The sequence below is a fragment of the Cibotium barometz genome, chromosome 60 (genome assembly GCF_041138505.1).
Source record: "Cibotium barometz isolate CiBa-2024 chromosome 60, ASM4113850v1, whole genome shotgun sequence".
Lineage (NCBI taxonomy): Eukaryota > Viridiplantae > Streptophyta > Polypodiopsida > Cyatheales > Cibotiaceae > Cibotium > Cibotium barometz.
Genome location: NC_141105.1, coordinates 37,360,390 through 37,378,854, shown reverse-complemented (window position 1 = coordinate 37,378,854; position 18,465 = coordinate 37,360,390).

Here is an 18,465-nt window from a genome sequence, read left to right as displayed (position 1 = left end):
ACCCCCTTCACATCACCATGAATTCAGCACAGGAAATAGCCAAATTTAATGGGGAACAGTTTTATACATGGCAGACAAAAACCATGTATTTGCTGATGAGGAAAAATCTGTGGGGATTAGTTGAAGGGAGAGATGAATGCCCAGAGAGAGGGGAAAATGAGTGGAAGAGTAGGAATGAAAAAGCATTGGGGCTTATTGCACTCAGTTTAAATGATGAGATCATTCATCATATCACAGGGATACAGTGGGTAAAAGATGCATGGGATGAACTCAATAAATTATTTGGTACACAAGCAAAAAATTCCAAGATAAATCTATTAATGCAATTTTACAAATTGGACATGAAGGAAAGTGAACCTTTAATCACACACTTGAACAAACATAAAAGCATTATAAGCAACAGCTGGCAGCTATTGGCAAAAAGGTAGAAGATGATGAAGCATTAGCTGTACTTTTGAAGAGTGTGGACAAAGGAGATTATGAAAACATTGTAGCAACACTAAAGAATGTACCTGAACTGAAGATACACGAGATAGAAGCAGCTCTACTAGAGCAAGAGAGCAGAGGCAAAGAGAAGAAAGAGCTCGACTCAACAGCAGGAGAGGAAAAAGCATTCTTCACCCGAGGAGGATTCTCTCGAGGACGAGGACGAGGAAGAGGCAGAGAAGGAGGGAGGACCTTCACTTGCCACAAATGTGGAAAGCCAGGACACATGGCGAGAGACTGCTACAGCAAACCCAGTGAAGAAGGAACGACATCGGCAAACTTCATGGAGGCTCCAAGAGAAGTGGAGTCGGATCATCTTTTCTGAAAGAGAGAGAGAGAGAGAACCCACAACCCAATGTAACCTGCCCCAATAAAGTAAAACCACCTCTGAGCCACCGATGATGTAGGCCAAGTGGTAGATGTATGTGTGAGCACTTTAGTCAAGGTCGCGGGCACTTATAGTAGCCTTGGACACATAGAGAGAGAGAGTGTCAAGGACTATGGAGTTTAGGGACTTGAGGCACTGGTCGCGGGCTATCAAGTAAGAGGGAAACTTGATACAGGGTCTAGGTGTGCTAGGATTATTCACTTGAGGGGAGGTGTTGAAAATACAAGTGAATAGGGTGTGTGTGGGAACAAGCTCTTGGATAGAGGCTGTAAAAGAGGAGATGTAATTGTGAAAGAACCTGTGAAAAGGTTAGAAGAATCTATTGGGAGAGAATAATGGGTAGCATGAGGGAATTTAGGAGTGTGGAGATATTCTGGGAGATAATCTGGGAAAAGAGAAGAGGTGGAGAGAATCAGGCAAGAGGTGGAGATATTCAGGGAGTGAATCATGGAGAAATCAAGGGGATTTGATGCTTGATGTAAACACTATAAATTGAGGCATAGCCCTAATGAGAATTTGCTGGTTTTTGAGTATCCATGCCTACATTAATCTATCTGCTAATTATTCACTAATTACGTCTTAATTATTTGCTAATCACTTTGTTAATTATGTTGATTCTAGTGTTTGATCCACCATAGCTCATCATTTTGCTCAAATTTCAACAGGATGCAAGTGGAAGAGGGATTGGTGCGGTACTTTACCAAGACCATGGAGTCATTGCTTATGAAAGTAGAAAGCTGAATGACAAAGAAAGAGAACTCCATGTGTATGAGCAAGAGATGATTGCTATACTCCATGCTATCAAGAAATGGCACCATTACTTATATGGGAGTCATTTTTATGTGAGAAGTGATCATAGGGTGCTGAAGTATTGCCTCACACAACCCAATTTGTCTCCTAAGCAAAGAAGGTGGGTAGCAACACTACAAAACTATGATTTTGAAATCACATGCACAAAGGGCAAAGAAAATGTGGTTGCCGATTCCTTGTCTCGTATGTGGGCGTGCTCATTGTATGCTATTTCTGAGGTGCATAAAGATTGGATCATGGAGATACAAGAAGAGTACTTGTTTGATGAAGAAACCTCACAAATAGTGCAGAAATTACAGCAAGGTGTATGTGAAGAGTTACCCCATTATGAGCTGAAAAATGGTCTCCTCTACTACAGAGGAAAAGTCTACTTGGTTCCTACTTCATCATTTATCAAGAAGATCATGGAAGAGATGCATTGTACTTCTATGGCTGGTCATTTGGGTGTCTACAAAACCTTTGATGCAATAAGGAAAAGTTTCTTTTGGAAGGGGATGTGGAAGAGCATTCATGCTTATGTAAGTGGGTGCCGGTCATGTCAATTGAACAAGGATCCTACACATAAACCGGGAGGTTTGCTTCAGCCATTGCCCATTCCCGAAGGCAAATGGAGTCATATATCAATGGATTTCATTACTAACCTTCCGCGCACAAAGAAAGGGTGGGACAGCTTGTATGTTGTGGTGGATAGATTGACCAAAGTGGCCCATTTCATTCCTTCCAAGGTCACATATTCAGCCCAAAATGTTGCCAAGCAATTTGTTGATGGGGTTTTCAAGTTGCATCGTATGCCGTCACAAATTGTGAGTGATCGCGATGTCAAATTCATGAGCACTTTTTGGAGAACATTGTTTGAATATATGGGAACCAAGCTTACTCCAAGCACCGCCTATCATCCCGAAACCGATGGTCAAACAGAAAGAGTAAACAAATGGGTGGAAACATATCTACGCCACTATTGTCATGATACTCAAAGCACATGGGATGATTGGTTACCTTTGGCTGAGTTTGCTTACAACTCAACATATCATGTGAGCATTGGCATGTCACCCTTTGAGGCTTTATATGGTTACAAGGTCAATTTGCCTATGTTGGTGGGTACATATGAGACTTCTAACCATAATGCCAAAGAGGAAGCTGAAAGGATGCAAGCTTTGTTGCAACAATGCAAAAGTAATTTGAAGGTTGCACAAGAGAAAATGAGACAATATGCCAATGTTCATCGAAGACCATTGGAATTCAAAGTGGGAGATTGGGTTCTTTTGAGAATACCAAAGTCAAGATATGCGTCTTTGAAGGGAAGCACCAACACCAAGCTAGCTCATCGCTATTATGGTCCTTATCAAGTGATACGAAGAGTTGGGGAGGTTGCATATCAACTCTTATTTCCATCTACAACAAAGATTCATGATGTGTTTCATGTCTCTCACTTGAAAGGAGTGAATTAGGGTTTTATTACACATAAAACCCTAATTTTCAGAAATTGGACTTTAATCATGGCCATTCATGCTGCTCTTTATGCATTATGAATGCTTGAATGCTACACATAGCCATTCAATGCTATGCCTTGCATATTGGCATAAGTGAGCATAGCTTTTGGCATATTTGGGGGATTGAATAAAATGTTTTGGGTTGGAAGCCGCTTTTTGGTGACACCGTTTTCCATTGCCGGTTGCACGTTTTTTGTCATAACTCTCTCATACGAACTCCGTTTTTGGAGTTCTAGTACTCAAAACGACCGGCTCGTCGTCCTCTTCTTCGAGACGAGCTATAGGTCTTGAGGTGCAAGATTCAGCAAGTGCTCTCTGTTTTCACTTTTGTACTGGATTTTCTAGTCCCGAGTGGGAACTCGCGCCCAGAACGCGACCCGAGATCACCGCTTCGTGACACTTGGATGTTGTTGATTTATGTGGAAATGTATTGACATTGCCATGAGTGGATGTGATGAAGGAAGCACTATGAACCATGTATTATGATATGAATGAGCATGAGTCATGCTATAAATCAATTGTAAGTCAACTCTACTCATTCATTTGAGCTTGTAACCACATTCCACTCACGATTGTACCCCACTTTATTCCTAGAATCTAGAATGAAGTAAGGGTACCTTGGCATTTGGAGGAGAGGCCAAGGGGAGAATGTCTTGAATCTTCCTTGCCGTTAGTGCCGGGTAACGCGGTAAGGAAGAGGATTAGGTACTTGGTGGTAAAGAAATGGCCTCAACCTTCACCTTGGATGTAAACTTGTGGTGAAGGGGTGAGAAGTGCTTGGCCGAGAGATCGGCAAGCATCGACGTGCTTCATCGACCACTTCATTCGACTTGAGCAAACAAGCAAATCCTCTACATCGACTTCTTATGCAAAAGGACAAAATTGATGCCATAAGGTCACATGCTCAGATGGAAAAATGATTGAGGCTTGATTTGCTTACAGTGGTCAAATGCATAAGGATTTTAATACTTGATTGAGATGCTTTGATTTGATTGAGATTTGGTGCAAAAAGAGGGGAGACTATGGCAAAATTTTTGTAAAATTTGCCTACTTGCAGCCAGTACAAATCCTTGAATTTCTAGGGTTTTTCAAAAGCTTTTTAAATCTGTCCTAAAAGCCCTTCAATCTACCCGAAAACCTCTTTCAAACAAGCTAAAGATCACTTAAATCGGAGTAGTATTGAGCGGTCAAAGTCAAGAGTTGACTTTCAGCTAGAACAGTTGACTGGTCAAAGGCTGTTGACTTTTTCAAATCTGTTTTTGGGGATCCTTACTCGTCTCGTCAAGAGCTTCGCATCGATATAAAGATCACCCAAATCGGATAAGAATTGGGCGGTTAACATCAAGAGTTGACTTTCAGCCGGTACAGTTGACTAGTCAAAGGCTGTTGACTTTTTCATATCTGTTTTTGGGGATTCTTATTCGTCTCGTCGAGAGCTTCGCGTTGATATAAAGATCACCCAAATCGGATACCGTTTGAATAGAGAAAAAAAATCAAGTAAGTGGTCTTTGTAAGGAGGGATCAATTATGCGCATGGAAATGACTAGAGGAGGTCAAAACAAGGGAGCCCGGAATGAAAATGATCAAAGACAACCGGAAGCAATGATGGCAACGAGTTCATCAACGAGGAATGAAGAAAGTTCAACCATAAAAGCACCATCTCCAGATGAATCTCAGCCAGTGGAAATGCCTCAATCTTTGGGAACTACTCCGCTAAACAGTGGACATGATGTTAATGGCTATGGAGAGTATGTTTCAAAGGATTGAAAATAACCAAACAAATCGGCAACAACAATTTGGTGAACACCTCATGGAACGGTTCGACAACAAGCGACACCACTACCTGGATGACGTGATGCAAAGAGGGTTAAAAGACTTGGAGAAAGCCATTAGTGAATTGGCTCCTCTCAAGCTCAATCAAGAAGCCGATATGAATGGAATGGATGGTGTACATTATAATGCCAAACATGATGGAAAGCCTTCTATGCCAGAAGAGAACAAAGTAAGACAAATGATGCCACCTCAAATGATGCCACATTCTTCTTACATGGACAAGGGCAAGAGACCTATGGGTGATGCTTCTTATGAGAGATCAAATGCCAGTATTCCAAGAACTTCATCCTTTATGCAAGATGCAAGAAGAGGGTATGAACAGAAGGGATTTAAAGATGTAGGTGATTGGCAATTGGAAGATGAGCAAATGCATAGACACTTGGGTGAAGGAAGAGGATTTGATGATCCAAGAGCACGGCAGAGGGGTTCAAGAATGCATGGTGATTTTGACAATGCTGTGAAGGACAAAATCATATTTAATAAGTTCAAAGGAGAATCAAATTCTATCGAAGACTTTGAAGAGTGGGCAAACAAGATGGATCTCTACTTCGAAATCAGCCCAAGGAGCGAGATTGCCAAAGTCTACTTCGCCTCACTTCACCTTGAAGGTTTTTGCTAAGTTGTGACTCCTTCATGAGCCACTCCCTTGGTGAGGGACTAACCCACCCCTGTTACTTTCTTTCATTGGTATCAGAGCATGGCTTTTGATCCATGATTTTTAATTTTTCTTTTCTTCTTCTCATTTCGTGAAATTTCTGCTTCATTTGATTCATGGGGGAAGGGGATATGGCTAAGGTAGAGTTTGTGGTTCAAATCTGAGCACATGGACCTATTTTTTTTTGAATGAGTGGATCAAATTGGGGAAAATTCACTAATCTTGATTAGCAGTTGTTAATCAAAAACGTTTTTCTGTTTGGGAGCTTTCTTGCAAACCCTAGCCATGGAATCTCAACATGAGCAAAGAGCATTGAGTCTCTCATGTATCTAGCAATGTTTTATGAAGTATTTCACCTATTTTCCATGAGAAATGGGGCTCCCAATGTGACTGAAAATCACTACCAAAGCTGCCCACGTTTTTCACCAAAGTGACCCTAATCTTCATCTCCTTCAACAAATTCAAGCATTGATGAACAAAGTGCTTCAACCTTTCCTCTACAAGTTTGTATTGGTCTTTTTCGACGACATACTTATCTATAGCAAAGATGAGGAAGTGCATTTGAAGCACGTGAAAGAGGTTTTGGAGGTCTTGAGGCAAAACAAGTTGTATGTTAAGGAGACAAAATGTACCTTCATGGCACATGAGGTGGAATATTTGGGTCACATTGTGAGCAAGGATGGCATTTGTGTGGATCCAAAGAAAGTGGAATGCATTAGGAATTGGCCAGTTCCTTCAAACACTACTCAATTGAGGGGATTTTTGGGGTTATCTTCATTCTATAGGCGCTTAATTGCCCACTATGCAGAAATTACAGCCCCAATGACGGATAAATTGAAGAAGGAAACCTTCTTTTGGGATGCCATTGCCAACAAAAGCTTTGAAGATATGAAGAAGATGCTCACATCAGCACCTATTTTGGTATGTCCAGACTTCACCAAACCTTTCACAATAAGGGCGGATGCAAGTGGAAGAGGGATTGGTGCGGTACTTTACCAAGACCGTGGAGTCATTGCTTATGAAAGTAGAAAGCTGAATGACAAAGAAAGAGAACTCCATGTGTATGAGCAAGAGATGATTGCTATACTCCATGCTATCAAGAAATGGCACCATTACTTATATGGGAGTCATTTTTATGTGAGAAGTGATCATATTCCTCAACCCAATTTGTCTCCTAAGCAAAGAAGGTGGGTAGCAACACTACAAAACTATGATTTTGAAATCACATACACAAAGGGCAAAGAAAATGTGGTTGCCGATTCCTTGTCTCGTATGTGGGCCTGCTCATTGTATGCTATTTCTGAGGTGCATAAAGATTGGATCATGGAGATACAAGAAGAGTACTTGTTTGATGAAGAAACCTCACAAATAGTGCAGAAATTACAGCAAGGTGTATGTGAAGAGTTACCCCATTATGAGCTGAAAAATGGTCTCCTCTACTACAGAGGAAAAGTCTACTTGGTTCCTACTTCATCATTTATCAAGAAGATCATGGAAGAGATGCATTGTACTCCTATGGCTGGTCATTTGGGTGTCTACAAAACCTTTGATGCAATAAGGAAAAGTTTCTTTTGGAAGGGGATGTGGAAGAGCATTCATGCTTATGTAAGTGGGTGCCGGTCATGTCAATTGAACAAGGATCCTACACATAAACCGGGAGGTTTGCTTCAGCCATTGTCCATTCTCGAAGGCAAATGGAGTCATATATCAATGGATTTCATTACTAACCTTCCGCGCACAAAGAAAGGGTGGGACAGCTTGTATGTTGTGGTGGATAGATTGACCAAAGTGGCCCATTTCATTCCTTCCAAGGTCACATATTCAGCCCAAAATGTTGCCAAGCAATTTGTTGATGGGGTTTTCAAGTTGCATCGTATGCCGTCACAAATTGTGAGTGATCGCGATGTCAAATTCATGAGCACTTTTTGGAGAACATTGTTTGAATATATTGGAACCAAGCTTACTCCAAGCACCGCCTATCATCCCGAAACCGATGGTCAAACAGAAAGAGTAAACAAATGGGTGGAAACATATCTACGCCACTATTGTCATGATACTCAAAGCACATGGGATGATTGGTTACCTTTGGCTGAGTTTGCTTACAACTCAACATATCATGTGAGCATTGGCATGTCACCCTTTGAGGCTTTATATGGTTACAAGGTCAATTTGCCTATGTTGGTGGGTACATATGAGACTTCTAACCATAATGCCAAGAAGGAAGCTGAAAGGATGCAAGCTTTGTTGCAACAATGCAAAAGTAATTTGAAGGTTGCACAAGAGAAAATGAGACAATATGCCAATGTTCATCGAAGACCATTGGAATTCAAAGTGGGAGATTGGGTTCTTTTGAGAATACCAAAGTCAAGATATGCGTCTTTGAAGGGAAGCACCAACACCAAGCTAGCTCATCGCTATTATGGTCCTTATCAAGTGATACGAAGAGTTGGGGAGGTTGCATATCAACTCTCACTTCCATCTACAACAAAGATTCATGATGTGTTTCATGTCTCTCACTTGAAAGGAGTGAATTAGGGTTTTATTACACATAAAACCCTAATTTTCAGAAATTGGACTTTAATCATGGCCATTCATGCTGCTCTTTATGCATTATGAATGCTTGAATGCTACACATAGCCATTCAATGCTATGCCTTGCATATTGGCATAAGTGAGCATAGCTTTTGGCACATTTGGGGGATTGAATAAAATGTTTTGGGTTGGAAGCCGCTTTTTGGTGACACCGTTTTCCATTGCCGGTTGCACGTTTTTTGTCATAACTCTCTCATACGAACTCCGTTTTTGGAGTTCTAGTACTCAAAACGACCGGCTCGTCGTCCTCTTCTTCGAGACGAGCTATAGGTCTTGAGGTGCAAGATTCAGCAAGTGCTCTCTGTTTTCACTTTTGTACTGGATTTTCTAGTCCTGAGCGGGAACTCGCGCCCAGAACGCGACCCGAGATCACCGCTTCGTGACACTTGGATGTTGTTGATGTATGTGGAAATGTATTGACATTGCCATGAGTGGATGTGATGAAGGAAGCACTATGAACCATGTATTATGATATGAATGAGCATGAGTCATGCTATAAATCAATTGTAAGTCAACTCTACTCATTCATTTGAGCTTGTAACCACATTCCACTCACGATTGTACCCCACTTTATTCCTAGAATCTAGAATGAAGTAAGAGTACCTTGGCATTTGGAGGAGAGGCCAAGGGGAGAATGTCTTGAATCTTCCTTGCCGTTAGTGCCGGGTAACGCGGTAAGGAAGAGGATTAGGTACTTGGTGGTAAAGAAATAGCCTCAACCTTCACCTTGGGTGTGAAGGGGTGAGAAGTGCTTGGCCGAGAGATCGGCAAGCATCGACGTGCTTCATCGACCACTTCATTCTCGACTTGAGCAAACAAGCAAATCCTCTACATCGACTTCTTATGCAAAAGGACAAAATTGATGCCATAAGGTCACATGCTCAGATGGAAAAATGATTGAGTCTTGATTTGCTTACAGTGGTCAAATGCATAAGGATTTTAATACTTGATTGAGATGCTTTGATTTGATTGAGATTTGGTGCAAAAAGAGGGGAGACTATGGTAAAATTTTTACAAAATTTGCCTACTTGCAGCCAGGACAAATCCTTGAATTTCTAGGGTTTTTCAAAAGCTTTTCAAATCTGTCCTAAAAGCCCTTCAATCTACCCGAAAACCTCTTTCAAACAAGCTAAAGATCACTCAAATCGGAGTAGTATTGGGCGGTCAAAGTCAAGAGTTGACTTTCAGCTAGAACAGTTGACTAGTCAAAGGCTGTTGACTTTTTCAAATCTGTTTTTGGGGATCCTTACTCGTCTCGTCAAGAGCTTCGCATCGATATAAAGATCACCCAAATCGGATAAGAATTGGGCAGTTAACATCAAGAGTTGACTTTCAGCTGGTACAGTTGACTGGTCAAAGGCTGTTGACTTTTTCAGATCTATTTTTGGGGATTCTTATTCGTCTCGTTGAGAGCTTCGCGTTGATATAAAGATCACCCAAATCGGATACCGTTTGAATAGAGAAAAAAAAAATCAAGTAAGTGGTCTTTGCAAGGAGGGATCAATTACGCGCATGGAAATGACTAGAGGAGGTCAAAACAAGGGAGCTCGGAATGAAAATGATCAAAGACAACCGAAAGCAATGATGGCAACGAGTTCATCAATGAGGAATGAAGAAAGTTCAACCATAAAAGCACCATCTCCAGATGAATCTCAGCCAGTGGAAATGCCTCAATCTTTGGGAACTACTCCGCTAACAGTGGACATGATGTTAATGGCTATGGAGAGTATGTTTCAAAGGATTGAAAATAACCAAACAAATCGGCAACAACAATTTGTTGGTGAACACCTCATGGAACGGTTCGACAAGCGACACCACTACCTGGATGACGTGATGCAAAGAGGGTTAAAAGACTTGGAGAAAGCCATTAGTGAATTGGCTCCTCTCAAGCTCAATCAAGAAGCCGATATGAATGGAATGGATGGTGTACATTATAATGCCAAACATGAAGGAAAGCCTTCTATGCCAGAAGAGAACAAAGTAAGACAAATGATGCCACCTCAAATGATGCCACATTCTTCTTACATGGACAAGGGCAAGAGACCTATGGGTGATGCTTCTTATAAGAGATCAAATGCCAGTATTCCAAGAACTTCATCCTTTATGCAAGATGCAAGAAGAGGGTATGAACAGAAGGGATTTAAAGATGCAGGTGATTGGCAATTGGAAGATGAGCAAATGCATAGACACTTGGGTGAAGGAAGAGGATTTGATGATCCAAGAGCACGGCAGAGGGGTTCAAGAATGCATGGTGATTTTGACAATGCTGTGAAGGACAAAATCATATTTAATAAGTTCAAAGGAGAATCAAATTCTATCGAAAACTTTGAAGAGTGGGCAAACAAGATGGATCTCTACTTTGAAATCAGCCCAAGGAGCGAGATTGCCAAAGTCTACTTCGCCTCACTTCACCTTGAAGGTTTTTGCTAAGTGGTGACTCCTTCATGAGCCACTCCCTTGGTGAGGGACTAACCCACCCCTGTTACTTTCTTTCATTGGTATCAGAGCATGGCTTTTGATCCATGATTTTTAATTTTTCTTTTCTTCTTCTCATTTCGTGAAATTTCTGCTTCATTTGATTCATGGGGGAAGGGGATATGGCTAAGGTAGAGTTTGTGGTTCAAATCTGAGCACATGGACCTTTTTTTTTAATGAGTGGACCAAATTGGGGAAAATTCACTAATCTTGATTAGCAGTTGTTAATCAAAAACGTTTTTATGTTTGGGAGCTTTCTTGCAAACCCTAGCCATGGAATCTCAACATGAGCAAAGGGCATTGAGTCTCTCATGTATCTAGCAATGTTTTATGAAGTATTTCACCTATTTTCCATGAGAAATGGGGCTCCCAATGTGGCTGAAAATCACCACCAAAGCTGCCCACGTTTTTCACCAAAGTGACCCTAATCTTCATCTCCTTCAACAAATTCAAGCATTGATGAACAAAGTGCTTCAACCTTTCCTCTACAAGTTTGTATTGGTCTTTTTCGACGACATACTTATCTATAGCAAAGATGAGGAAGTGCATTTGAAGCACGTGAAAGAGGTTATGGAGGTCTTGAGGCAAAACAAGTTGTATGTTAAGGAGACAAAATGTACCTTCATGGCACATGAGGTGGAATATTTGGGTCACATTGTGAGCAAGGATGGCATTTGTGTGGATCCAAAGAAAGTGGAATGTATTAGGAATTGGCCAGTTCCTTCAAACACTACTCAATTGAGGGGATTTTTGGGGTTGTCTTCATTCTATAGGCGCTTTATTGCCCACTATGCAGAAATTACAGCCCCAATGACGGATAAATTGAAGAAGGAAACCTTCTTTTGGGATGCCATTGCCAACAAAAGCTTTGAAGATATGAAGAAGATGCTCACATCAGCATCTATTTTGGTATGTCCAGACTTCACCAAACCTTTCACAATAAGGGCGGATGCAAGTGGAAGAGGGATTGGTGCGGTACTTTACCAAGACCATGGAGTCATTGCTTATGAAAGTAGAAAGCTGAATGACAAAGAAAGAGAACTCCATGTGTATGAGCAAGAGATGATTGCTATACTCCATGCTATCAAGAAATGGCACCATTACTTATATGGGAGTCATTTTTATGTGAGAAGTGATCATAGGGTGCTGAAGTATTTCCTCACACAACCCAATTTGTCTCCTAAGCAAAGAAGGTGGGTAGCAACACTACAAAACTATGATTTTGAAATCACATGCACAAAGGGCAAAGAAAATGTGGTTGCCGATCCCTTGTCTCGTATGTGGGCCTGCTCATTGTATGCTATTTCTGAGGTGCATAAAGATTGGATCATGGAGATACAAGAAGAGTACTTGTTTGATGAAGAAACCTCACAAATAGTGCAGAAATTACAGCAAGGTGTATGTGAAGAGTTACCCCATTATGAGCTGAAAAATGGTCTCCTCTACTACAGAGGAAAAGTCTACTTGGTTCCTACTTCATCATTTATCAAGAAGATCATGGAAGAGATGCATTGTACTCCTATGGCTGGTCATTTGGGTGTCTACAAAACCTTTGATGCAATAAGGAAAAGTTTATTTTGGAAGGGGATGTGGAAGAGCATTCATGCTTATGTAAGTGGGTGCCGGTCATGTCAATTGAACAAGGATCCTACACATAAACCGGGAGGTTTGCTTCAGCCATTGCCCATTCCCAAAGGCAAATGGAGTCATATATCAATGGATTTCATTACTAACCTTCCGCGCACAAAGAAAGGGTGGGACAGCTTGTATGTTGTGGTGGATAGATTGACCAAAGTGGCCCATTTCATTCCTTCCAAGGTCACATATTCAGCCCAAAATGTTGCCAAGCAATTTGTTGATGGGGTTTTCAAGTTGCATGGTATGCCGTCACAAATTGTGAGTGATCGCGATGTCAAATTAATGAGCACTTTTTGGAGAACATTGTTTGAATATATGGGAACCAAGCTTACTCCAAGCACCGCCTATCATCCCGAAACCGATGGTCAAACAGAAAGAGTAAACAAATGGGTGGAAACATATCTACGCCACTATTGTCATGATACTCAAAGCACATGGGATGATTGGTTACCTTTGGCTGAGTTTGCTTACAACTCAACATATCATGTGAGCATTGGCATGTCACCCTTTGAGGCTTTATATGGTTACAAGGTCAATTTGCCTATGTTGGTGGGTACATATGAGACTTCTAACCATAATGCCAAAGAGGAAGCTGAAAGGATGCAAGCTTTGTTGCAACAATGCAAAAGTAATTTGAAGGTTGCACAAGAGAAAATGAGACAATATGCCAATGTTCATCGAAGACCATTGGAATTCAAAGTGGGAGATTGGGTTCTTTTGAGAATACCAAAGTCAAGATATGCGTCTTTGAAGGGAAGCACCAACACCAAGCTAGCTCATCGCTATTATGGTCCTTATCAAGTGATACGAAGAGTTGGGGAGGTTGCATATCAACTCTTATTTCCATCTACAACAAAGATTCATGATGTGTTTCATGTCTCTCACTTGAAAGGAGTGAATTAGGGTTTTATTACACATAAAACCCTAATTTTCAGAAATTGGACTTTAATCATGGCCATTCATGCTGCTCTTTATGCATTATGAATGCTTGAATGCTATACATAGCCATTCAATGCTATGCCTTGCATATTGGCATAAGTGAGCATAGCTTTTGGCACATTTGGGGGATTGAATAAAATGTTTTGGGTTGGAAGCCGCTTTTTGGTGACACCGTTTTCCATTGCCGGTTGCACGTTTTTTGTCATAACTCTCTCATATGAACTCCGTTTTTGGAGTTCTAGTACTCAAAACGACCGGCTCGTCGTCCTCTTCTTCGAGACGAGCTATAGGTCTTGAGGTGCAGGATTCAGCAAGTGCTCTCTGTTTTCACTTTTGTACTGGATTTTCTAGTCCCGAGCGGGAACTCGCGCCCAGAACCAACCCGAGATCACCGCTTCGTGACACTTGGATGTTGTTGATTTATGTGGAAATGTATTGACATTGCCATGAGTGGATGTGATGAAGGAAGCACTATGAACCATGTATTATGATATGAATGAGCATGAGTCATGCTATAAATCAATTGTAAGTCAACTCTACTCATTCATTTGAGCTTGTAACCACATTCCACTCACGATTGTACCCCACTTTATTCCTAGAATCTAGAATGAAGTAAGGGTACCTTGGCATTTGGAGGAGAGGCCAAGGGGAGAATGTCTTGAATCTTCCTTGCCGTTAGTGCCGGGTAACGCGGTAAGGAAGAGGATTAGGTACTTGGTGGTAAAGAAATGGCCTCAACCTTCACCTTGTGGTGAAGGGGTGAGAAGTGCTTGGCCGGGAGATCGGCAAGCATCGACGTGCTTCATCGACCACTTCATTCGACTTGAGCAAACAAGCAAATCCTCTACATCGACTTCTTATGCAAAAGGACAAAATTGATGCCATAAGGTCACATGCTCAGATGGAAAAATGATTGAGGCTTGATTTGCTTACAGTGGTCAAATGCATAAGGATTTTAATACTTGATTGAGATGCTTTGATTTTAATACTTGATTGAGATTTGGTGCAAAAAGAGGGGAGACTATGGCAAAATTTTTGTAAAATTTGCCTACTTGCAGCCAGGACAAATCCTTGAATTTCTAGGGTTTTTCAAAAGCTTTTCAAATCTGTCCTAAAAGCCCTTCAATCTACCCGAAAACCTCTTTCAAACAAGCTAAAGATCACTCAAATCGGAGTAGTATTGAGCGGTCAAAGTCAAGAGTTGACTTTCAGCTAGAACAGTTGATTGGTCAAAGGCTGTTGACTTTTTCAAATCTATTTTTGGGGATCCTTACTCGTCTCGTCAAGAGCTTCGCATCGATATAAAGATCACCCAAATCGGATAAGAATTGGGCGGTTAACATCAAGAGTTGACTTTCAGTCGGTACAGTTGACTGGTCAAAGGCTGTTGACTTTTTCAGATCTGTTTTTGGGGATTCTTATTCGTCTCATCGAGAGCTTCGCGTTGATATAAAGATCACCCAAATCGGATACCGTTTGAATAGAGAAAAAAAATCAAGTAAGTGGTCTTTGTAAGGAGGGATCAATTACGCGCATGGAAATGACTAGAGGAGGTCAAAACAAGGGAGCCCGGAATGAAAATGATCAAAGACAACCGGAAGGAATGATGGCAACGAGTTCATCAACGAGGAATGAAGAAAGTTCAACCATAAAAGCACCATCTCCAGATGAATCTCAGCCAGTGGAAATGCCTCAATCTTTGGGAACTACTCCGCTAAACAGTGGACATGATGTTAATGGCTATGGAGAGTATGTTTCAAAGGATTGAAAATAACCAAACAAATCGGCAACAACAATTTGGTGAACACCTCATGGAACGGTTCGACAAGCGACACCACTACCTGGATGACGTGATGCAAAGAGGGTTAAAAGACTTGGAGAAAGCCATTAGTGAATTGGCTCCTCTCAAGCTCAATCAAGAAGCCGATATGAATGGAATGGATGGTGTACATTATAATGCCAAACATGATGGAAAGCCTTCTATGCCAGAAGAGAACAAAGTAAGACAAATGATGCCACCTCAAATGATGCCACATTCTTCTTACATGGACAAGGGCAAGAGACCTATGGGTGATGCTTCTTATGAGAGATCAAATGCCAGTATTCCAAGAACTTCATCCTTTATGCAAGATGCAAGAAGAGGGTATGAACAGAAGGGATTTAAAGATGTAGGTGATTGGCAATTGGAAGATGAGCAAATGCATAGACACTTGGGTGAAGGAAGAGGATTTGATGATCCAAGAGCACGGCAGAGGGGTTCAAGAATGCATGGTGATTTTGACAATGCTGTGAAGGACAAAATCATATTTAATAAGTTCAAAGGAGAATCAAATTCTATCGAAGACTTTGAAGAGTGGGCAAACAAGATGGATCTCTACTTCGAAATCAGCCCAAGGAGCGAGATTGCCAAAGTCTACTTCGCCTCACTTCACCTTGAAGGTTTTTGCTAAGTTGTGACTCCTTCATGAGCCACTCCCTTGGTGAGGGACTAACCCACCCCTGTTACTTTCTTTCATTGGTATCAGAGCATGGCTTTTGATCCATGATTTTTAATTTTTCTTTTCTTCTTCTCATTTCGTGAAATTTCTGCTTCATTTGATTCATGGGGGAAGGGGATATGGCTAAGGTAGAGTTTGTGGTTCAAATCTGAGCACATGGACCTATTTTTTTTTGAATGAGTGGACCAAATTGGGAAAAATTTACTAATCTTGATTAGCAATTGTTAATCAAAAACGTTTTTCTGTTTGGGAGCTTTCTTGCAAACCCTAGCCATGGAATCTCAACATGAGCAAAGAGCATTGAGTCTCTCATGTATCTAGCAATGTTTTATGAAGTATTTCACCTATTTTCCATGAGAAATGGGGATCCCAATGTGACTGAAAATCACTACCAAAGCTGCCCACGTTTTTCACCAAAGTGACCCTAATCTTCATCTCCTTCAACAAATTCAAGCATTGATGAACAAAGTGCTTCAACCTTTCCTCTACAAGTTTGTATTGGTCTTTTTCGACGACATACTTATCTATAGCAAAGATGAGGAAGTGCATTTGAAGCACGTGAAAGAGGTTTTGGAGGTCTTGAGGCAAAACAAGTTGTATGTTAAGGAGACAAAATGTACCTTCATGGCACATGAGGTGGAATATTTGGGTCACATTGTGAGCAAGGATGGCATTTGTGTGGATCCAAAGAAAGTGGAATGCATTAGGAATTGGCCAGTTCCTTCAAACACTACTCAATTGAGGGGATTTTTGGGGTTATCTTCATTCTATAGGCGCTTTATTGCCCACTATGCAGAAATTGCAGCCCCAATGACGGATAAATTGAAGAAGGAAACCTTCTTTTGGGATGCCATTGCCAACAAAAGCTTTGAAGATATGAAGAAGATGCTCACATCAGCACCTATTTTGGTATGTCCAGACTTCACCAAACCTTTCACAATAAGGGCGGATGCAAGTGGAAGAGGGATTGGTGCGGTACTTTACCAAGACCGTGGAGTCATTGCTTATGAAAGTAGAAAGCTGAATGACAAAGAAAGAGAACTCCATGTGTATGAGCAAGAGATGATTGCTATACTCCATGCTATCAAGAAATGGCACCATTACTTATATGGGAGTCATTTTTATGTGAGAAGTGATCATAGGGTGCTAAAGTATTTCCTCAACCCAATTTGTCTCCTAAGCAAAGAAGGTGGGTAGCAACACTACAAAACTATGATTTTGAAATCACATACACAAAGGGCAAAGAAAATGTGGTTGCCGATTCCTTGTCTCGTATGTGGGCCTGCTCATTGTATGCTATTTCTGAGGTGCATAAAGATTGGATCATGGAGATACAAGAAGAGTACTTGTTTGATGAAGAAACCTCACAAATAGTGCAGAAATTACAGCAAGGTGTATGTGAAGAGTTACCCCATTATGAGCTGAAAAATGGTCTCCTCTACTACAGAGGAAAAGTCTACTTGGTTCCTACTTCATCATTTATCAAGAAGATCATGGAAGAGATGCATTGTACTCCTATGGCTGGTCATTTGGGTGTCTACAAAACCTTTGATGCAATAAGGAAAAGTTTCTTTTGGAAGGGGATGTGGAAGAGCATTCATGCTTATGTAAGTGGGTGCCGGTCATGTCAATTGAACAAGGATCCTACACATAAACCGGGAGGTTTGCTTCAGCCATTGCCCATTCCCAAAGGCAAATGGAGCCATATATCAATGGATTTCATTACTAACCTTCCGCGCACAAAGAAAGGGTGGGACAGCTTGTATGTTGTGGTGGATAGATTGACCAAAGTGGCCCATTTCATTCCTTCCAAGGTCACATATTCAGCCCAAAATGTTGCCAAGCAATTTGTTGATGGGGTTTTCAAGTTGCATCGTATGCCGTCACAAATTGTGAGTGATCGCGATGTCAAATTCATGAGCACTTTTTGGAGAACATTGTTTGAATATATTGGAACCAAGCTTACTCCAAGCACCGCCTATCATCCCGAAACCGATGGTCAAACAGAAAGAGTAAACAAATGGGTAGAAACATATCTACGCCACTATTGTCATGATACTCAAAGCACATGGGATGATTGGTTACCTTTGGCTGAGTTTGCTTACAACTCAACATATCATGTGAGCATTGGCATGTCACCCTTTGAGGCTTTATATGGTTACAAGGTCAATTTGCCTATGTTGGTGGGTACATATGAGACTTCTAACCATAATGCCAAGAAGGAAGCTGAAAGGATGCAAGCTTTGTTGCAACAATGCAAAAGTAATTTGAAGGTTGCACAAGAGAAAATGAGACAATATGCCAATGTTCATCGAAGACCATTGGAATTCAAAGTGGGAGATTGGGTTCTTTTGAGAATACCAAAGTCAAGATATGCATCTTTGAAGGGAAGCACCAACACCAAGCTAGCTCATCGCTATTATGGTCCTTATCAAGTGATACGAAGAGTTGGGGAGGTTGCATATCAACTCTCACTTCCATCTACAACAAAGATTCATGATGTGTTTCATGTCTCTCACTTGAAAGGAGTGAATTAGGGTTTTATTACACATAAAACCCTAATTTTCAGAAATTGGACTTTAATCATGGCCATTCATGCTGCTCTTTATGCATTATGAATGCTTGAATGCTACACATAGCCATTCAATGCTATGCCTTGCAT